The following is a 19,779-nucleotide window of genomic DNA, read 5'->3' on the forward strand; positions in this document are numbered from 1 at the left end:
TCTAATGCATACCCCATCAGTGCAGCAATGCTTATTCAATACCGCCAGCAGATGGAGACACTGGGGGATAATTTTCTAAGGATTTATATTGATTTTTCCTGTCTGAATTTGTCGCACAGAAAGTTGCAGGCCAAATATGTGTGACATTTCTGCGACTTTAGCTTCTAGAGCATTTTTACAACATTATACATAGGTGCTGAATACATAAAAAGCGACTGTTCAGCGACAGACAAGTCGCATCGGCTGAAAGTAGGCCAGAATGTCAGTCCATGTTGGAGCAGGTTTAGATACAGTCTAAAGCATAGATCTCAAAGTCTGTGCACAGAATTTAGCAAGGGCCTCGCACCTTCTGATGCATCAGGTAGGTGCACAATAGCATAGCCTAACCCTCTGTACTTTGGTCTATATTGATGCGGGACATAGACAGCCAGCTGATGACCAATCCATTAGTGCAATGGATGGCTGGAAGCATTTGTCTTTGCCTTTGCAATACCACAGAAGCAATGCATGGTCAATGTACAGCAATGACACACCTGTGTGAACAGCCAGGAGACCCCCCCCCCCCCCCCCCATGTTATGTTACATAGTTACATAGTTAGTACGGTCGAAAAAAGACATATGTCCATCAAGTTCAACCAGGGAATTAAGGGGTAGGGGTGTGGCGCGATATTGGGGAAGGGATGAGATTTTATATTTCTTCATAAGCATTAAATCTTATTTTGTCAATTAGGAACATTCAGCACCCACCCGCTATCAAGGCAGCTGCCTATCATGTCATGCCCTACCTGCACAGGTGTGCTGGCTACTCAAATGATCCAATTAAGGAGGCCATTTAGTCAGCAGCGCAGAAGTCCTGTGCCTGGACGCTCCAACAGGGGCCAGACACAAGCAGAAGCAGAAGCAGCAGAAGCAGCAGCAGCACCACCTTTTGTTTTTTGGCTGCAGCAGCAGCAAGGCCCACAGGGCTGGCTAGCTGGCTAGCCAGCAAGCAGGTAGCAATGAAAGTAGGAATCTTTCTTTTTAACCCTGTAAGGGGGTGGTGCACTGTACCCGAAGATACTGCATATCGGGTCAATGCATAGGGCGACGAAGCAAGCTTCGAAATCGGCCCCGTTCTCAAAAATCCATTTAATATATGGTCCCCAGATAGGGGACGTATCAGATATTAAACTGATAAGAACAGATACTACACTTGATCTTAGCCAAAAGGCCGAGAAGCGATAACCGTGAAAGGGGCGGGCCCAACAAGGTCCCCTTCATGGGCACTATCACTGCTTGCTGTCAGGGAGGCTGCCAGACAATTTTCCATGCACACTCTGGGCTGGGGGCAGTCAACCACCAGTACACACAGCAGAACCTAAACCCATACCATTATTGCTAAGCAGCAAGACAGGGGCCCATTGCACTCCACGGGGCCTTTTTAAATGCAATCCATAACCCGGATTTGCCAGGAACCCTTCTTACTCCTCCTACTTGCATGTGACACTGGGCTTAGGATCTGCATAGGAAACACACACACAAGCACACACCTACCTTTGTTGCCTGCAGATGCCTCCTTGGCTGTCCCCAAACGGTATCAAACCAACACCCACGGGAAGCTGTAAGCATAGAGGACATGCCTGCACCCCATTGGACTTACCTGTGTGGGTTAAATCCGGGTTATTTGACAACCTATGGCGGTGATGGTTCTGCTCAGGCAGAGCAGTGCTGATGCTCCTCATAAAGCTGTCGCTGCTGTGAAGGTTCTAGGTGACATCACAAATCCCTATGGTTACATACACAACAAAGCTGGGTTGTTGTTGTTTACACTCTGCAAGGCCTGTGGAAGTGAGTGACATCATAGCACTGTAGTTCTGAGGGTTCAAGATGGATGCAACAATCTCCTGTTGCTTCTATGAAGGCCGTAATAGACGACATCACCAAACAGCTCCATAGTCACATACACAGCAAAGGAGAGATGTTGTTTACACCTAGTGATGTCAGTGGTATTGAGTGACATCACAGCACAGTGCTAAGGCTCCTGGGCCTGGACACAGCAGCGGCTGCAATATCTCAACGGAGAATACGTTTATATCTATGTGTGTGTGTGCGCATATATATATATATATATATATATATATATATATATATTTCTCCGCCGAAATCACTTTTAAACCCATTTCCACCTTTTTTTCCCTTCTCTTCCTCTTACTTTTTTTTCACGTTTTTTACGTTTTTCTCCTTTTCGCCTCTTTTCTGGGCGTATTATTCTTCTTTTTCTTCTTTTTTTTCGTCTAATGCATACCCCATCAGTGCAGCAATGCTTATTCAATACCGCCAGCAGATGGAGACACTGGGGGATAATTTTCTAAGGATTTATACTGATTTTTCCTGTCTGAATTTGTCGCACAGAAAGTTGCAGGCCAAATATGTGTGACATTTTCTGCGACTTTAGCTTCTAGAGCATTTTTACAACATTATACATAGGTGCTGAATACATAAAAAGCGACTGTTCAGCGACAGACAAGTCGCATCGGCTGAAAGTAGGCCAGAATGTCAGTCCATGTTGGAGCAGGTTTAGATACAGTCTAAAGCATAGATCTCAAAGTCTGTGCACAGAATTTAGCAAGGGCCTCGCACCTTCTGATGCATCAGGTAGGTGCACAATAGCATAGCCTAACCCTCTGTACTTTGGTGTATATTGATGCGGGACATAGACAGCCAGCTGATGACCAATCCATTAGTGCAATGGATGGCTGGAAGCATTTGTCTTTGCCTTTGCAATACCACAGAAGCAATGCATGTCAATGTACAGCAATGACACAACTGTGTGAACAGCCAGGAGACCCCCCCCCCCCCCCCCCCATGTTATGTTACATAGTTACATAGTTAGTACGGTCGAAAAAGACATATGTCCATCAAGTTCAACCAGGGAATTAAGGGGTAGGGGTGTGGCGCGATATTGGGGAAGGGATGAGATTTTATATTTCTTCATAAGCATTAATCTTATTTTGTCAATTAGGAACATTCAGCACCCACCCGCTATCAAGGCAGCTGCCTATCATGTCATGCCCTACCTGCACAGGTGTGCTGGCTACTCAAATGATCCAATTAAGGAGGCCATTTAGTCAGCAGCAGCAGAAGTCCTGTGCCTGGACGCTCCAACAGGGGCCAGACACAAGCAGAAGCAGAAGCAGCAGAAGCAGCAGCAGCACCACCTTTTGTTTTTTGGCTGCAGCAGCAGCAAGGCCCACAGGGCTGGCTAGCTGGCTAGCCAGCAAGCAGGTAGCAATGAAAGTAGGAATCTTTCTTTTTAACCCTGTAAGGGGTGGTGCACTGTACCCGAAGATACTGCCATATCGGGTCAATGCATAGGGCGACGGAAGCAAGCTTCGAAATCGGCCCCCGTTCTCAAAAATCCATTTAATATATGGTCCCCAGATAGGGGACGTATCAGATATTAAACTGATAAGAACAGATACTACACTTGATCTTAGCCAAAAGGCCGAGAAGCGATAACCGTGAAAGGGGCGGGCCCAACAAGGTCCCCTTCATGGGCACTATCACTGCTTGCTGTCAGGGAGGCTGCCAGACAATTTTCCATGCACACTCTGGGCTGGGGGGCAGTCAACCACCAGTACACACAGCAGAACCTAAACCCATACCATTATTGCTAAGCAGCAAGACAGGGGCCCATTGCACTCCCACGGGGCCTTTTTAAATGCAATCCATAACCCGGATTTGCCAGGAACCCTTCTTACTCCTCCTACTTGCATGTGACACTGGGCTTAGGATCTGCATAGGAAACACACACACAAGCACACACCTACCTTTGTTGCCTGCAGATGCCTCCTTGGCTGTCCCCAAACGGTATCAAACCAACACCCACGGGAAGCTGTAAGCATAGAGGACATGCCTGCACCCCATTGGACTTACCTGTGTGGGTTAAATCCGGGTTATTTGACAACCTATGGCGGTGATGGTTCTGCTCAGGCAGAGCAGTGCTGATGCTCCTCATAAAGCTGTCGCTGCTGTGAAGGTTCTAGGTGACATCACAAATCCCTATGGTTACATACACAACAAAGCTGGGTTGTTGTTGTTTACACTCTGCAAGGCCTGTGGAAGTGAGTGACATCATAGCACTGTAGTTCTGAGGGTTCAAGATGGATGCAACAATCTCCTGTTGCTTCTATGAAGGCCGTAATAGACGACATCACCAAACAGCTCCATAGTCACATACACAGCAAAGGAGAGATGTTGTTTACACCTAGTGATGTCAGTGGTATTGAGTGACATCACAGCACAGTGCTAAGGCTCCTGGGCCTGGACACAGCAGCGGCTGCAATATCTCAACGGAGAATACGTTTATATCTATGTGTGTGTGTGCGCATATATATATATATATATATATATATATATATATATATATATATATATATTTCTCCGCCGAAATCACTTTTAAACCCATTTCCACCTTTTTTCCCTTCTCTTCCTCTTACTTTTTTTTCACGTTTTTTACGTTTTTCTCCTTTTCGCCTCTTTTCTGGGCGTATTATTCTTCTTTTCTTCTTTTTTTCGTCTAATGCATACCCCATCAGTGCAGCAATGCTTATTCAATACCGCCAGCAGATGGAGACACTGGGGGATAATTTTCTAAGGATTTATATTGATTTTTCCTGTCTGAATTTGTCGCACAGAAAGTTGCAGGCCAAATATGTGTGACATTTCTGCGACTTTAGCTTCTAGAGCATTTTTACAACATTATACATAGGTGCTGAATACATAAAAAGCGACTGTTCAGCGACAGACAAGTCGCATCGGCTGAAAGTAGGCCAGAATGTCAGTCCATGTTGGAGCAGGTTTAGATACAGTCTAAAGCATAGATCTCAAATGTCTGTGCACAGAATTTAGCAAGGGCCTCGCACCTTCTGATGCATCAGGTAGGTGCACAATAGCATAGCCTAACCCTCTGTACTTTGGTCTATATTGATGCGGGACATAGACAGCCAGCTGATGACCAATCCATTAGTGCAATGGATGGCTGGAAGCATTTGTCTTTGCCTTTGCAATACCACAGAAGCAATGCATGGTCAATGTACAGCAATGACACACCTGTGTGAACAGCCAGGAGACCCCCCCCCCCCCCCCCCCATGTTATGTTACATAGTTACATAGTTAGTACGGTCGAAAAAAGACATATGTCCATCAAGTTCAACCAGGGAATTAAGGGGTAGGGGTGTGGCGCGATATTGGGGAAGGGATGAGATTTTATATTTCTTCATAAGCATTAATCTTATTTTGTCAATTAGGAACATTCAGCACCCACCCGCTATCAAGGCAGCTGCCTATCATGTCATGCCTACCTGCACAGGTGTGCTGGCTACTCAAATGATCCAATTAAGGAGGCCATTTAGTCAGCAGCAGCAGAAGTCCTGTGCCTGGACGCTCCAACAGCGGCCAGACACAAGCAGAAGCAGAAGCAGCAGAAGCAGCAGCAGCACCACCTTTTGTTTTTTGGCTGCAGCAGCAGCAAGGCCCACAGGGCTGGCTAGCTGGCTAGCCAGCAAGCAGGTAGCAATGAAAGTAGGAATCTTCTTTTTAACCCTGTAAGGGGGTGGTGCACTGTACCCGAAGATACTGCCATATCGGGTCAATGCATAGGGCGACGGAAGCAAGCTTCGAAATCGGCCCCCGTTCTCAAAAATCCATTTAATATATCGGTCCCCAGATAGGGGACGTATCAGATATTAAACTGATAAGAACAGATACTACACTTGATCTTAGCCAAAAGGCCGAGAAGCGATAACCGTGAAAGGGGCGGGCCCAACAAGGTCCCCTTCATGGGCACTATCACTGCTTGCTGTCAGGGAGGCTGCCAGACAATTTTCCATGCACACTCTGGGCTGGGGGGCAGTCAACCACCAGTACACACAGCAGAACCTAAACCCATACATTATTGCTAAGCAGCAAGACAGGGGCCCATTGCACTCCCACGGGGCCTTTTTAAATGCAATCCATAACCCGGATTTGCCAGGAACCCTTCTTACTCCTCCTACTTGCATGTGACACTGGGCTTAGGATCTGCATAGGAAACACACACACAAGCACACACCTACCTTTGTTGCCTGCAGATGCCTCCTTGGCTGTCCCCAAACGGTATCAAACCAACACCCACGGGAAGCTGTAAGCATAGAGGACATGCCTGCACCCCATTGGACTTACCTGTGTGGGTTAAATCCGGGTTATTTGACAACCTATGGCGGTGATGGTTCTGCTCAGGCAGAGCAGTGCTGATGCTCCTCATAAAGCTGTCGCTGCTGTGAAGGTTCTAGGTGACATCACAAATCCCTATGGTTACATACACAACAAAGCTGGGTTGTTGTTGTTTACACTCTGCAAGGCCTGTGGAAGTGAGTGACATCATAGCACTGTAGTTCTGAGGGTTCAAGATGGATGCAACAATCTCCTGTTGCTTCTATGAAGGCCGTAATAGACGACATCACCAAACAGCTCCATAGTCACATACACAGCAAAGGAGAGATGTTGTTTACACCTAGTGATGTCAGTGGTATTGAGTGACATCACAGCACAGTGCTAAGGCTCCTGGGCCTGGACACAGCAGCGGCTGCAATATCTCAACGGAGAATACGTTTATATCTATGTGTGTGTGTGCGCATATATATATATATATATATATATATATATATATATATATATATATTATTTCTCCGCCGAAATCACTTTTAAACCCATTTCCACCTTTTTTTCCCTTCTCTTCCTCTTACTTTTTTTTCACGTTTTTTTTACGTTTTTCTCCTTTTCGCCTCTTTTCTGGGCGTATTATTCTTCTTTTTCTTCTTTTTTTTCGTCTAATGCATACCCCATCAGTGCAGCAATGCTTATTCAATACCGCCAGCAGATGGAGACACTGGGGGATAATTTTCTAAGGATTTATACTGATTTTTCCTGTCTGAATTTGTCGCACAGAAAGTTGCAGGCCAAATATGTGTGACATTTCTGCGACTTTAGCTTCTAGAGCATTTTTACAACATTATACATAGGTGCTGAATACATAAAAAGCGACTGTTCAGCGACAGACAAGTCGCATCGGCTGAAAGTAGGCCAGAATGTCAGTCCATGTTGGAGCAGGTTTAGATACAGTCTAAAGCATAGATCTCAAAGTCTGTGCACAGAATTTAGCAAGGGCCTCGCACCTTCTGATGCATCAGGTAGGTGCACAATAGCATAGCCTAACCCTCTGTACTTTGGTCTATATTGATGCGGGACATAGACAGCCAGCTGATGACCAATCCATTAGTGCAATGGATGGCTGGAAGCATTTGTCTTTGCCTTTGCAATACCACAGAAGCAATGCATGGTCAATGTACAGCAATGACACACCTGTGTGAACAGCCAGGAGACCCCCCCCCCCCCCCCATGTTATGTTACATAGTTACATAGTTAGTACGGTCGAAAAAAGACATATGTCCATCAAGTTCAACCAGGGAATTAAGGGGTAGGGGTGTGGCGCGATATTGGGGAAGGGATGAGATTTTATATTTCTTCATAAGCATTAATCTTATTTTGTCAATTAGGAACATTCAGCACCCACCCGCTATCAAGGCAGCTGCCTATCATGTCATGCCCTACCTGCACAGGTGTGCTGGCTACTCAAATGATCCAATTAAGGAGGCCATTTAGTCAGCAGCAGCAGAAGTCCTGTGCCTGGACGCTCCAACAGGGGCCAGACACAAGCAGAAGCAGAAGCAGCAGAAGCAGCAGCAGCACCACCTTTTGTTTTTTGGCTGCAGCAGCAGCAAGGCCCACAGGGCTGGCTAGCTGGCTAGCCAGCAAGCAGGTAGCAATGAAAGTAGGAATCTTTCTTTTTAACCCTGTAAGGGGGTGGTGCACTGTACCCGAAGATACTGCCATATCGGGTCAATGCATAGGGCGACGGAAGCAAGCTTCGAAATCGGCCCCCGTTCTCAAAAATCCATTTAATATATGGTCCCCAGATAGGGGACGTATCAGATATTAAACTGATAAGAACAGATACTACACTTGATCTTAGCCAAAAGGCCGAGAAGCGATAACCGTGAAAGGGGCGGGCCCAACAAGGTCCCCTTCATGGGCACTATCACTGCTTGCTGTCAGGGAGGCTGCCAGACAATTTTCCATGCACACTCTGGGCTGGGGGGCAGTCAACCACCAGTACACACAGCAGAACCTAAACCCATACCATTATTGCTAAGCAGCAAGACAGGGGCCCATTGCACTCCCACGGGGCCTTTTTAAATGCAATCCATAACCCGGATTTGCCAGGAACCCTTCTTACTCCTCCTACTTGCATGTGACACTGGGCTTAGGATCTGCATAGGAAACACACACACAAGCACACACCTACCTTTGTTGCCTGCAGATGCCTCCTTGGCTGTCCCCAAACGGTATCAAACCAACACCCACGGGAAGCTGTAAGCATAGAGGACATGCCTGCACCCCATTGGACTTACCTGTGTGGGTTAAATCCGGGTTATTTGACAACCTATGGCGGTGATGGTTCTGCTCAGGCAGAGCAGTGCTGATGCTCCTCATAAAGCTGTCGCTGCTGTGAAGGTTCTAGGTGACATCACAAATCCCTATGGTTACATACACAACAAAGCTGGGTTGTTGTTGTTTACACTCTGCAAGGCCTGTGGAAGTGAGTGACATCATAGCACTGTAGTTCTGAGGGTTCAAGATGGATGCAACAATCTCCTGTTGCTTCTATGAAGGCCGTAATAGACGACATCACCAAACAGCTCCATAGTCACATACACAGCAAAGGAGAGATGTTGTTTACAAATAGTGATGTCAGTGGTATTGAGTGACATCACAGCACAGTGCTAAGGCTCCTGGGCCTGGACACAGCAGCGGCTGCAATATCTCAACGGAGAATACGTTTATATCTATGTGTGTGTGTGCGCATATATATATATATATATATATATATATATATATATATATATATATTTCTCCGCCGAAATCACTTTTAAACCCATTTCCACCTTTTTTTCCCTTCTCTTCCTCTTACTTTTTTTTCACGTTTTTTTACGTTTTTCTCCTTTTCGCCTCTTTTCTGGGCGTATTATTCTTCTTTTTCTTCTTTTTTTTCGTCTAATGCATACCCCATCAGTGCAGCAATGCTTATTCAATACCGCCAGCAGATGGAGACACTGGGGGATAATTTTCTAAGGATTTATACTGATTTTTCCTGTCTGAATTTGTCGCACAGAAAGTTGCAGGCCAAATATGTGTGACATTTCTGCGACTTTAGCTTCTAGAGCATTTTTACAACATTATACATAGGTGCTGAATACATAAAAAGCGACTGTTCAGCGACAGACAAGTCGCATCGGCTGAAAGTAGGCCAGAATGTCAGTCCATGTTGGAGCAGGTTTAGATACAGTCTAAAGCATAGATCTCAAAGTCTGTGCACAGAATTTAGCAAGGGCCTCGCACCTTCTGATGCATCAGGTAGGTGCACAATAGCATAGCCTAACCCTCTGTACTTTGGTCTATATTGATGCGGGACATAGACAGCCAGCTGATGACCAATCCATTAGTGCAATGGATGGCTGGAAGCATTTGTCTTTGCCTTTGCAATACCACAGAAGCAATGCATGGTCAATGTACAGCAATGACACACCTGTGTGAACAGCCAGGAGACCCCCCCCCCCCCCCCCATGTTATGTTACATAGTTACATAGTTAGTACGGTCGAAAAAAGACATATGTCCATCAAGTTCAACCAGGGAATTAAGGGGTAGGGGTGTGGCGCGATATTGGGGAAGGGATGAGATTTTATATTTCTTCATAAGCATTAATCTTATTTTGTCAATTAGGAACATTCAGCACCCACCCGCTATCAAGGCAGCTGCCTATCATGTCATGCCCTACCTGCACAGGTGTGCTGGCTACTCAAATGATCCAATTAAGGAGGCCATTTAGTCAGCAGCAGCAGAAGTCCTGTGCCTGGACGCTCCAACAGGGGCCAGACACAAGCAGAAGCAGAAGCAGCAGAAGCAGCAGCAGCACCACCTTTTGTTTTTTGGCTGCAGCAGCAGCAAGGCCCACAGGGCTGGCTAGCTGGCTAGCCAGCAAGCAGGTAGCAATGAAAGTAGGAATCTTTCTTTTTAACCCTGTAAGGGGGTGGTGCACTGTACCCGAAGATACTGCCATATCGGGTCAATGCATAGGGCGACGGAAGCAAGCTTCGAAATCGGCCCCCGTTCTCAAAAATCCATTTAATATATGGTCCCCAGATAGGGGACGTATCAGATATTAAACTGATAAGAACAGATACTACACTTGATCTTAGCCAAAAGGCCGAGAAGCGATAACCGTGAAAGGGGCGGGCCCAACAAGGTTCCCTTCATGGGCACTATCACTGCTTGCTGTCAGGGAGGCTGCCAGACAATTTTCCATGCACACTCTGGGCTGGGGGGCAGTCAACCACCAGTACACACAGCAGAACCTAAACCCATACCATTATTGCTAAGCAGCAAGACAGGGGCCCATTGCACTCCCACGGGGCCTTTTTAAATGCAATCCATAACCCGGATTTGCCAGGAACCCTTCTTACTCCTCCTACTTGCATGTGACACTGGGCTTAGGATCTGCATAGGAAACACACACACAAGCACACACCTACCTTTGTTGCCTGCAGATGCCTCCTTGGCTGTCCCCAAACGGTATCAAACCAACACCCACGGGAAGCTGTAAGCATAGAGGACATGCCTGCACCCCATTGGACTTACCTGTGTGGGTTAAATCCGGGTTATTTGACAACCTATGGCGGTGATGGTTCTGCTCAGGCAGAGCAGTGCTGATGCTCCTCATAAAGCTGTCGCTGCTGTGAAGGTTCTAGGTGACATCACAAATCCCTATGGTTACATACACAACAAAGCTGGGTTGTTGTTGTTTACACTCTGCAAGGCCTGTGGAAGTGAGTGACATCATAGCACTGTAGTTCTGAGGGTTCAAGATGGATGCAACAATCTCCTGTTGCTTCTATGAAGGCCGTAATAGACGACATCACCAAACAGCTCCATAGTCACATACACAGCAAAGGAGAGATGTTGTTTACACCTAGTGATGTCAGTGGTATTGAGTGACATCACAGCACAGTGCTAAGGCTCCTGGGCCTGGACACAGCAGCGGCTGCAATATCTCAACGGAGAATACGTTTATATCTATGTGTGTGTGTGCGCATATATATATATATATATATATATATATATATATATATATATTTCTCCGCCGAAATCACTTTTAAACCCATTTCCACCTTTTTTTCCCTTCTCTTCCTCTTACTTTTTTTTCACGTTTTTTTACGTTTTTCTCCTTTTCGCCTCTTTTCTGGGCGTATTATTCTTCTTTTTCTTCTTTTTTTTCGTCTAATGCATACCCCATCAGTGCAGCAATGCTTATTCAATACCGCCAGCAGATGGAGACACTGGGGGATAATTTTCTAAGGATTTATACTGATTTTTCCTGTCTGAATTTGTCGCACAGAAAGTTGCAGGCCAAATATGTGTGACATTTCTGCGACTTTAGCTTCTAGAGCATTTTTACAACATTATACATAGGTGCTGAATACATAAAAAGCGACTGTTCAGCGACAGACAAGTCGCATCGGCTGAAAGTAGGCCAGAATGTCAGTCCATGTTGGAGCAGGTTTAGATACAGTCTAAAGCATAGATCTCAAAGTCTGTGCACAGAATTTAGCAAGGGCCTCGCACCTTCTGATGCATCAGGTAGGTGCACAATAGCATAGCCTAACCCTCTGTACTTTGGTCTATATTGATGCGGGACATAGACAGCCAGCTGATGACCAATCCATTAGTGCAATGGATGGCTGGAAGCATTTGTCTTTGCCTTTGCAATACCACAGAAGCAATGCATGGTCAATGTACAGCAATGACACACCTGTGTGAACAGCCAGGAGACCCCCCCCCCCCCCCCCATGTTATGTTACATAGTTACATAGTTAGTACGGTCGAAAAAAGACATATGTCCATCAAGTTCAACCAGGGAATTAAGGGGTAGGGGTGTGGCGCGATATTGGGGAAGGGATGAGATTTTATATTTCTTCATAAGCATTAATCTTATTTTGTCAATTAGGAACATTCAGCACCCACCCGCTATCAAGGCAGCTGCCTATCATGTCATGCCCTACCTGCACAGGTGTGCTGGCTACTCAAATGATCCAATTAAGGAGGCCATTTAGTCAGCAGCAGCAGAAGTCCTGTGCCTGGACGCTCCAACAGGGGCCAGACACAAGCAGAAGCAGAAGCAGCAGAAGCAGCAGCAGCACCACCTTTTGTTTTTTGGCTGCAGTAGCAGCAAGGCCCACAGGGCTGGCTAGCTGGCTAGCCAGCAAGCAGGTAGCAATGAAAGTAGGAATCTTTCTTTTTAACCCTGTAAGGGGGTGGTGCACTGTACCCGAAGATACTGCCATATCGGGTCAATGCATAGGGCGACGGAAGCAAGCTTCGAAATCGGCCCCCGTTCTCAAAAATCCATTTAATATATGGTCCCCAGATAGGGGACGTATCAGATATTAAACTGATAAGAACAGATACTACACTTGATCTTAGCCAAAAGGCCGAGAAGCGATAACCGTGAAAGGGGCGGGCCCAACAAGGTCCCCTTCATGGGCACTATCACTGCTTGCTGTCAGGGAGGCTGCCAGACAATTTTCCATGCACACTCTGGGCTGGGGGGCAGTCAACCACCAGTACACACAGCAGAACCTAAACCCATACCATTATTGCTAAGCAGCAAGACAGGGGCCCATTGCACTCCCACGGGGCCTTTTTAAATGCAATCCATAACCCGGATTTGCCAGGAACCCTTCTTACTCCTCCTACTTGCATGTGACACTGGGCTTAGGATCTGCATAGGAAACACACACACAAGCACACACCTACCTTTGTTGCCTGCAGATGCCTCCTTGGCTGTCCCCAAACGGTATCAAACCAACACCCACGGGAAGCTGTAAGCATAGAGGACATGCCTGCACCCCATTGGACTTACCTGTGTGGGTTAAATCCGGGTTATTTGACAACCTATGGCGGTGATGGTTCTGCTCAGGCAGAGCAGTGCTGATGCTCCTCATAAAGCTGTCGCTGCTGTGAAGGTTCTAGGTGACATCACAAATCCCTATGGTTACATACACAACAAAGCTGGGTTGTTGTTGTTTACACTCTGCAAGGCCTGTGGAAGTGAGTGACATCATAGCACTGTAGTTCTGAGGGTTCTAGATGGATGCAACAATCTCCTGTTGCTTCTATGAAGGCCATAATAGACGACATCACCAAACAGCTCCATAGTCACATACACAGCAAAGGAGAGATGTTGTTTACACCTAGTGATGTCAGTGGTATTGAGTGACATCACAGCACAGTGCTAAGGCTCCTGGGCCTGGACACAGCAGCGGCTGCAATATCTCAACGGAGAATACGTTTATATATATGTGTGTGTGTGCGCGTATATATATATATATATATATATATATATATATATATATATTTCTCCGCCGAAATCACTTTTAAACCCATTTCCACCTTTTTTTCCCTTCTCTTCCTCTTACTTTTTTTTCACGTTTTTTTACGTTTTTCTCCTTTTCGCCTCTTTTCTGGGCGTATTATTCTTCTTTTTCTTCTTTTTTTTCGTCTAATGCATACCCCATCAGTGCAGCAATGCTTATTCAATACCGCCAGCAGATGGAGACACTGGGGGATAATTTTCTAAGGATTTATACTGATTTTTCCTGTCTGAATTTGTCGCACAGAAAGTTGCAGGCCAAATATGTGTGACATTTCTGCGACTTTAGCTTCTAGAGCATTTTTACAACATTATACATAGGTGCTGAATACATAAAAAGCGACTGTTCAGCGACAGACAAGTCGCATCGGCTGAAAGTAGGCCAGAATGTCAGTCCATGTTGGAGCAGGTTTAGATACAGTCTAAAGTATAGATCTCAAAGTCTGTGCACAGAATTTAGCAAGGGCCTCGCACCTTCTGATGCATCAGGTAGGTGCACAATAGCATAGCCTAACCCTCTGTACTTTGGTCTATATTGATGCGGGACATAGACAGCCAGCTGATGACCAATCCATTAGTGCAATGGATGGCTGGAAGCATTTGTCTTTGCCTTTGCAATACCACAGAAGCAATGCATGGTCAATGTACAGCAATGACACACCTGTGTGAACAGCCAGGAGACCCCCCCCCCCCCCCATGTTATGTTACATAGTTACATAGTTAGTACGGTCGAAAAAAGACATATGTCCATCAAGTTCAACCAGGGAATTAAGGGGTAGGGGTGTGGCGCGATATTGGGGAAGGGATGAGATTTTATATTTCTTCATAAGCATTAATCTTATTTTGTCAATTAGGAACATTCAGCACCCACCCGCTATCAAGGCAGCTGCCTATCATGTCATGCCCTACCTGCACAGGTGTGCTGGCTACTCAAATGATCCAATTAAGGAGGCCATTTAGTCAGCAGCAGCAGAAGTCCTGTGCCTGGACGCTCCAACAGTGGCCAGACACAAGCAGAAGCAGCAGAAGCAGCAGCAGCAGCACCACCTTTTGTTTTTTGGCTGCAGCAGCAAGGCCCACAGGGCTGGCTAGCTGGCTAGCCAGCAAGCAGGTAGCAATGAAAGTAGGAATCTTTCTTTTTAACCCTGTAAGGGGGTGGTGCACTGTACCCGAAGATACTGCCATATCGGGTCAATGCATAGGGCGACGGAAGCAAGCTTCGAAATCGGCCCCCGTTCTCAAAAATCCATTTAATATATGGTCCCCAGATAGGGGACGTATCAGATATTAAACTGATAAGAACAGATACTACACTTGATCTTAGCCAAAAGGCCGAGAAGCGATAACCGTGAAAGGGGCGGGCCCAACAAGGTCCCCTTCATGGGCACTATCAATGCTTGCTGTCAGGGAGGCTGCCAGACAATTTTCCATGCACACTCTGGGCTGGGGGGCAGTCAACCACCAGTACACACAGCAGAACCTAAACCCATACCATTATTGCTAAGCAGCAAGACAGGGGCCCATTGCACTCCCACGGGGCCTTTTTAAATGCAATCCATAACCCGGATTTGCCAGGAACCCTTCTTACTCCTCCTACTTGCATGTGACACTGGGCTTAGGATCTGCATAGGAAACACACACACAAGCACACACCTACCTTTGTTGCCTGCAGATGCCTCCTTGGCTGTCCCCAAACGGTATCAAACCAACACCCACGGGAAGCTGTAAGCATAGAGGACATGCCTGCACCCCATTGGACTTACCTGTGTGGGTTAAATCCGGGTTATTTGACAACCTATGGCGGTGATGGTTCTGCTCAGGCAGAGCAGTGCTGATGCTCCTCATAAAGCTGTCGCTGCTGTGAAGGTTCTAGGTGACATCACAAATCCCTATGGTTACATACACAACAAAGCTGGGTTGTTGTTGTTTACACTCTGCAAGGCCTGTGGAAGTGAGTGACATCATAGCACTGTAGTTCTGAGGGTTCAAGATGGATGCAACAATCTCCTGTTGCTTCTATGAAGGCCGTAATAGACGACATCACCAAACAGCTCCATAGTCACATACACAGCAAAGGAGAGATGTTGTTTACACCTAGTGATGTCAGTGGTATTGAGTGACATCACAGCACAGTGCTAAGGCTCCTGGGCCTGGACACAGCAGCGGCTGCAATATCTCAACGGAGAATACGTTTATATCTATGTGTGTGTGTGCGCATATATATATATATATATATATATATATATATTTCTCCGCCGAAATCACTTTTAAACCCATTTCCACCTTTTTTTCCCTTCTCTTCCTCTTACTTTTTTTTCACGTTTTTTTACGTTTTTCTCCTTTTCGCCTCTTTTCTGGGCGTATTATTCTTCTTTTTCTTCTTTTTTTTCGTCTAATGCATACCCCATCAGTGCAGCAATGCTTATTCAATACCGCCAGCAGATGGAGACACTGGGGGATAATTTTCTAAGGATTTATACTGATTTTTCCTGTCTGAATTTGTCGCACAGAAAGTTGCAGGCCAAATATGTGTGACATTTCTGCGACTTTAGCTTCTAGAGCATTTTTACAACATTATACATAGGTGCTGAATACATAAAAAGCGACTGTTCAGCGACAGACAAGTCGCATCGGCTGAAAGTAGGCCAGAATGTCAGTCCATGTTGGAGCAGGTTTAGATACAGTCTAAAGCATAGATCTCAAAGTCTGTGCACAGAATTTAGCAAGGGCCTCGCACCTTCTGATGCATCAGGTAGGTGCACAATAGCATAGCCTAACCCTCTGTACTTTGGTCTATATTGATGCGGGACATAGACAGCCAGCTGATGACCAATCCATTAGTGCAATGGATGGCTGGAAGCATTTGTCTTTGCCTTTGCAATACCACAGAAGCAATGCATGGTCAATGTACAGCAATGACACACCTGTGTGAACAGCCAGGAGACCCCCCCCCCCCCCCCATGTTATGTTACATAGTTACATAGTTAGTACGGTCGAAAAAAGACATATGTCCATCAAGTTCAACCAGGGAATTAAGGGGTAGGGGTGTGGCGCGATATTGGGGAAGGGATGAGATTTTATATTTCTTCATAAGCATTAATCTTATTTTGTCAATTAGGAACATTCAGCACCCACCCGCTATCAAGGCAGCTGCCTATCATGTCATGCCCTACCTGCACAGGTGTGCTGGCTACTCAAATGATCCAATTAAGGAGGCCATTTAGTCAGCAGCAGCAGAAGTCCTGTGCCTGGACGCTCCAACAGGGGCCAGACACAAGCAGAAGCAGAAGCAGCAGAAGCAGCAGCAGCACCACCTTTTGTTTTTTGGCTGCAGTAGCAGCAAGGCCCACAGGGCTGGCTAGCTGGCTAGCCAGCAAGCAGGTAGCAATGAAAGTAGGAATCTTTCTTTTTAACCCTGTAAGGGGGTGGTGCACTGTACCCGAAGATACTGCCATATCGGGTCAATGCATAGGGCGACGGAAGCAAGCTTCGAAATCGGCCCCCGTTCTCAAAAATCCATTTAATATATGGTCCCCAGATAGGGGACGTATCAGATATTAAACTGATAAGAACAGATACTACACTTGATCTTAGCCAAAAGGCCGAGAAGCGATAACCGTGAAAGGGGCGGGCCCAACAAGGTCCCCTTCATGGGCACTATCACTGCTTGCTGTCAGGGAGGCTGCCAGACAATTTTCCATGCACACTCTGGGCTGGGGGGCAGTCAACCACCAGTACACACAGCAGAACCTAAACCCATACCATTATTGCTAAGCAGCAAGACAGGGGCCCATTGCACTCCCACGGGGCCTTTTTAAATGCAATCCATAACCCGGATTTGCCAGGAACCCTTCTTACTCCTCCTACTTGCATGTGACACTGGGCTTAGGATCTGCATAGGAAACACACACACAAGCACACACCTACCTTTGTTGCCTGCAGATGCCTCCTTGGCTGTCCCCAAACGGTATCAAACCAACACCCACGGGAAGCTGTAAGCATAGAGGACATGCCTGCACCCCATTGGACTTACCTGTGTGGGTTAAATCCGGGTTATTTGACAACCTATGGCGGTGATGGTTCTGCTCAGGCAGAGCAGTGCTGATGCTCCTCATAAAGCTGTCGCTGCTGTGAAGGTTCTAGGTGACATCACAAATCCCTATGGTTACATACACAACAAAGCTGGGTTGTTGTTGTTTACACTCTGCAAGGCTTGTGGAAGTGAGTGACATCATAGCACTGTAGTTCTGAGGGTTCAAGATGGATGCAACAATCTCCTGTTGCTTCTATGAAGGCCGTAATAGACGACATCACCAAACAGCTCCATAGTCACATACACAGCAAAGGAGAGATGTTGTTTACACCTAGTGATGTCAGTGGTATTGAGTGACATCACAGCACAGTGCTAAGGCTCCTGGGCCTGGACACAGCAGCGGCTGCAATATCTCAACGGAGAATACGTTTATATCTATGTGTGTGTGTGCGCATATGTATATATATATATATATATATATATATATTTCTCCGCCGAAATCACTTTTAAACCCATTTCCACCTTTTTTTCCCTTCTCTTCCTCTTACTTTTTTTTCACGTTTTTTTACGTTTTTCTCCTTTTCGCCTCTTTTCTGGGCGTATTATTCTTCTTTTTCTTCTTTTTTTTCGTCTAATGCATACCCCATCAGTGCAGCAATGCTTATTCAATACCGCCAGCAGATGGAGACACTGGGGGATAATTTTCTAAGGATTTATACTGATTTTTCCTGTCTGAATTTGTCGCACAGAAAGTTGCAGGCCAAATATGTGTGACATTTCTGCGACTTTAGCTTCTAGAGCATTTTTACAACATTATACATAGGTGCTGAATACATAAAAAGCGACTGTTCAGCGACAGACAAGTCGCATCGGCTGAAAGTAGGCCAGAATGTCAGTCCATGTTGGAGCAGGTTTAGATACAGTCTAAAGCATAGATCTCAAAGTCTGTGCACAGAATTTAGCAAGGGCCTCGCACCTTCTGATGCATCAGGTAGGTGCACAATAGCATAGCCTAACCCTCTGTACTTTGGTCTATATTGATGCGGGACATAGACAGCCAGCTGATGACCAATCCATTAGTGCAATGGATGGCTGGAAGCATTTGTCTTTGCCTTTGCAATACCACAGAAGCAATGCATGGTCAATGTACAGCAATGACACACCTGTGTGAACAGCCAGGAGACCCCCCCCCCCCCCCCCCCATGTTATGTTACATAGTTACATAGTTAGTACGGTCGAAAAAAGACATATGTCCATCAAGTTCAACCAGGGAATTAAGGGGTAGGGGTGTGGCGCGATATTGGGGAAGGGATGAGATTTTATATTTCTTCATAAGCATTAATCTTATTTTGTCAATTAGGAACATTCAGCACCCACCCGCTATCAAGGCAGCTGCCTATCATGTCATGCCCTACCTGCACAGGTGTGCTGGCTACTCAAATGATCCAATTAAGGAGGCCATTTAGTCAGCAGCAGCAGAAGTCCTGTGCCTGGACGCTCCAACAGGGGCCAGACACAAGCAGAAGCAGAAGCAGCAGAAGCAGCAGCAGCACCACCTTTTGTTTTTTGGCTGCAGCAGCAGCAAGGCCCACAGGGCTGGCTAGCTGGCTAGCCAGCAAGCAGGTAGCAATGAAAGTAGGAATCTTTCTTTTTAACCCTGTAAGGGGGTGGTGCACTGTACCCGAAGATACTGCCATATCGGGTCAATGCATAGGGCGACGGAAGCAAGCTTCGAAATCGGCCCCCGTTCTCAAAAATCCATTTAATATATGGTCCCCAGATAGGGGACGTATCAGATATTAAACTGATAAGAACAGATACTACACTTGATCTTAGCCAAAAGGCCGAGAAGCGATAACCGTGAAAGGGGCGGGCCCAACAAGGTCCCCTTCATGGGCACTATCACTGCTTGCTGTCAGGGAGGCTGCCAGACAATTTTCCATGCACACTCTGGGCTGGGGGGCAGTCAACCACCAGTACACACAGCAGAACCTAAACCCATACCATTATTGCTAAGCAGCAAGACAGGGGCCCATTGCACTCCCACGGGGCCTTTTTAAATGCAATCCATAACCCGGATTTGCCAGGAACCCTTCTTACTCCTCCTACTTGCATGTGACACTGGGCTTAGGATCTGCATAGGAAACACACACACAAGCACACACCTACCTTTGTTGCCTG

General features: G+C 46.3%; 9 non-coding genes across 9 annotated transcripts; all 9 read right to left on the bottom strand.

The window, feature by feature from the left end:
- Nucleotides 1-1,034: 1,034 nt before the first annotated feature.
- On the bottom strand, nt 1,035-1,222 carry LOC130303745 (U2 spliceosomal RNA). The gene has a single exon (XR_008853774.1). It is a non-coding gene; the product is annotated as a U2 spliceosomal RNA (small nuclear RNA).
- Nucleotides 1,223-3,305: 2,083 nt separating this feature from the next.
- On the bottom strand, nt 3,306-3,496 carry LOC130303707 (U2 spliceosomal RNA). The gene has a single exon (XR_008853737.1). It is a non-coding gene; the product is annotated as a U2 spliceosomal RNA (small nuclear RNA).
- Nucleotides 3,497-5,591: 2,095 nt separating this feature from the next.
- LOC130303741 (U2 spliceosomal RNA) lies at nt 5,592-5,783 on the bottom strand. Its single transcript, XR_008853771.1, has one exon. It is a non-coding gene; the product is annotated as a U2 spliceosomal RNA (small nuclear RNA).
- A 2,096-nt stretch (nt 5,784-7,879) lies between these two features.
- Nucleotides 7,880-8,070, bottom strand: LOC130303718 (U2 spliceosomal RNA). Its single transcript, XR_008853748.1, has one exon. It is a non-coding gene; the product is annotated as a U2 spliceosomal RNA (small nuclear RNA).
- A 2,094-nt stretch (nt 8,071-10,164) lies between these two features.
- On the bottom strand, nt 10,165-10,355 carry LOC130303729 (U2 spliceosomal RNA). The gene has a single exon (XR_008853759.1). It is a non-coding gene; the product is annotated as a U2 spliceosomal RNA (small nuclear RNA).
- A 2,090-nt stretch (nt 10,356-12,445) lies between these two features.
- LOC130303740 (U2 spliceosomal RNA) lies at nt 12,446-12,636 on the bottom strand. The gene has a single exon (XR_008853770.1). It is a non-coding gene; the product is annotated as a U2 spliceosomal RNA (small nuclear RNA).
- A 2,082-nt stretch (nt 12,637-14,718) lies between these two features.
- Nucleotides 14,719-14,909, bottom strand: LOC130303752 (U2 spliceosomal RNA). The gene has a single exon (XR_008853780.1). It is a non-coding gene; the product is annotated as a U2 spliceosomal RNA (small nuclear RNA).
- Nucleotides 14,910-16,988: 2,079 nt separating this feature from the next.
- On the bottom strand, nt 16,989-17,179 carry LOC130303708 (U2 spliceosomal RNA). Its single transcript, XR_008853738.1, has one exon. It is a non-coding gene; the product is annotated as a U2 spliceosomal RNA (small nuclear RNA).
- A 2,084-nt stretch (nt 17,180-19,263) lies between these two features.
- LOC130303709 (U2 spliceosomal RNA) lies at nt 19,264-19,454 on the bottom strand. The gene has a single exon (XR_008853739.1). It is a non-coding gene; the product is annotated as a U2 spliceosomal RNA (small nuclear RNA).
- Between the last annotated feature and the right edge of the window lie 325 nt (nt 19,455-19,779).

This window comes from Hyla sarda, unplaced genomic scaffold (genome assembly GCF_029499605.1).
Source record: "Hyla sarda isolate aHylSar1 unplaced genomic scaffold, aHylSar1.hap1 scaffold_1239, whole genome shotgun sequence".
NCBI lineage: Eukaryota > Metazoa > Chordata > Amphibia > Anura > Hylidae > Hyla > Hyla sarda.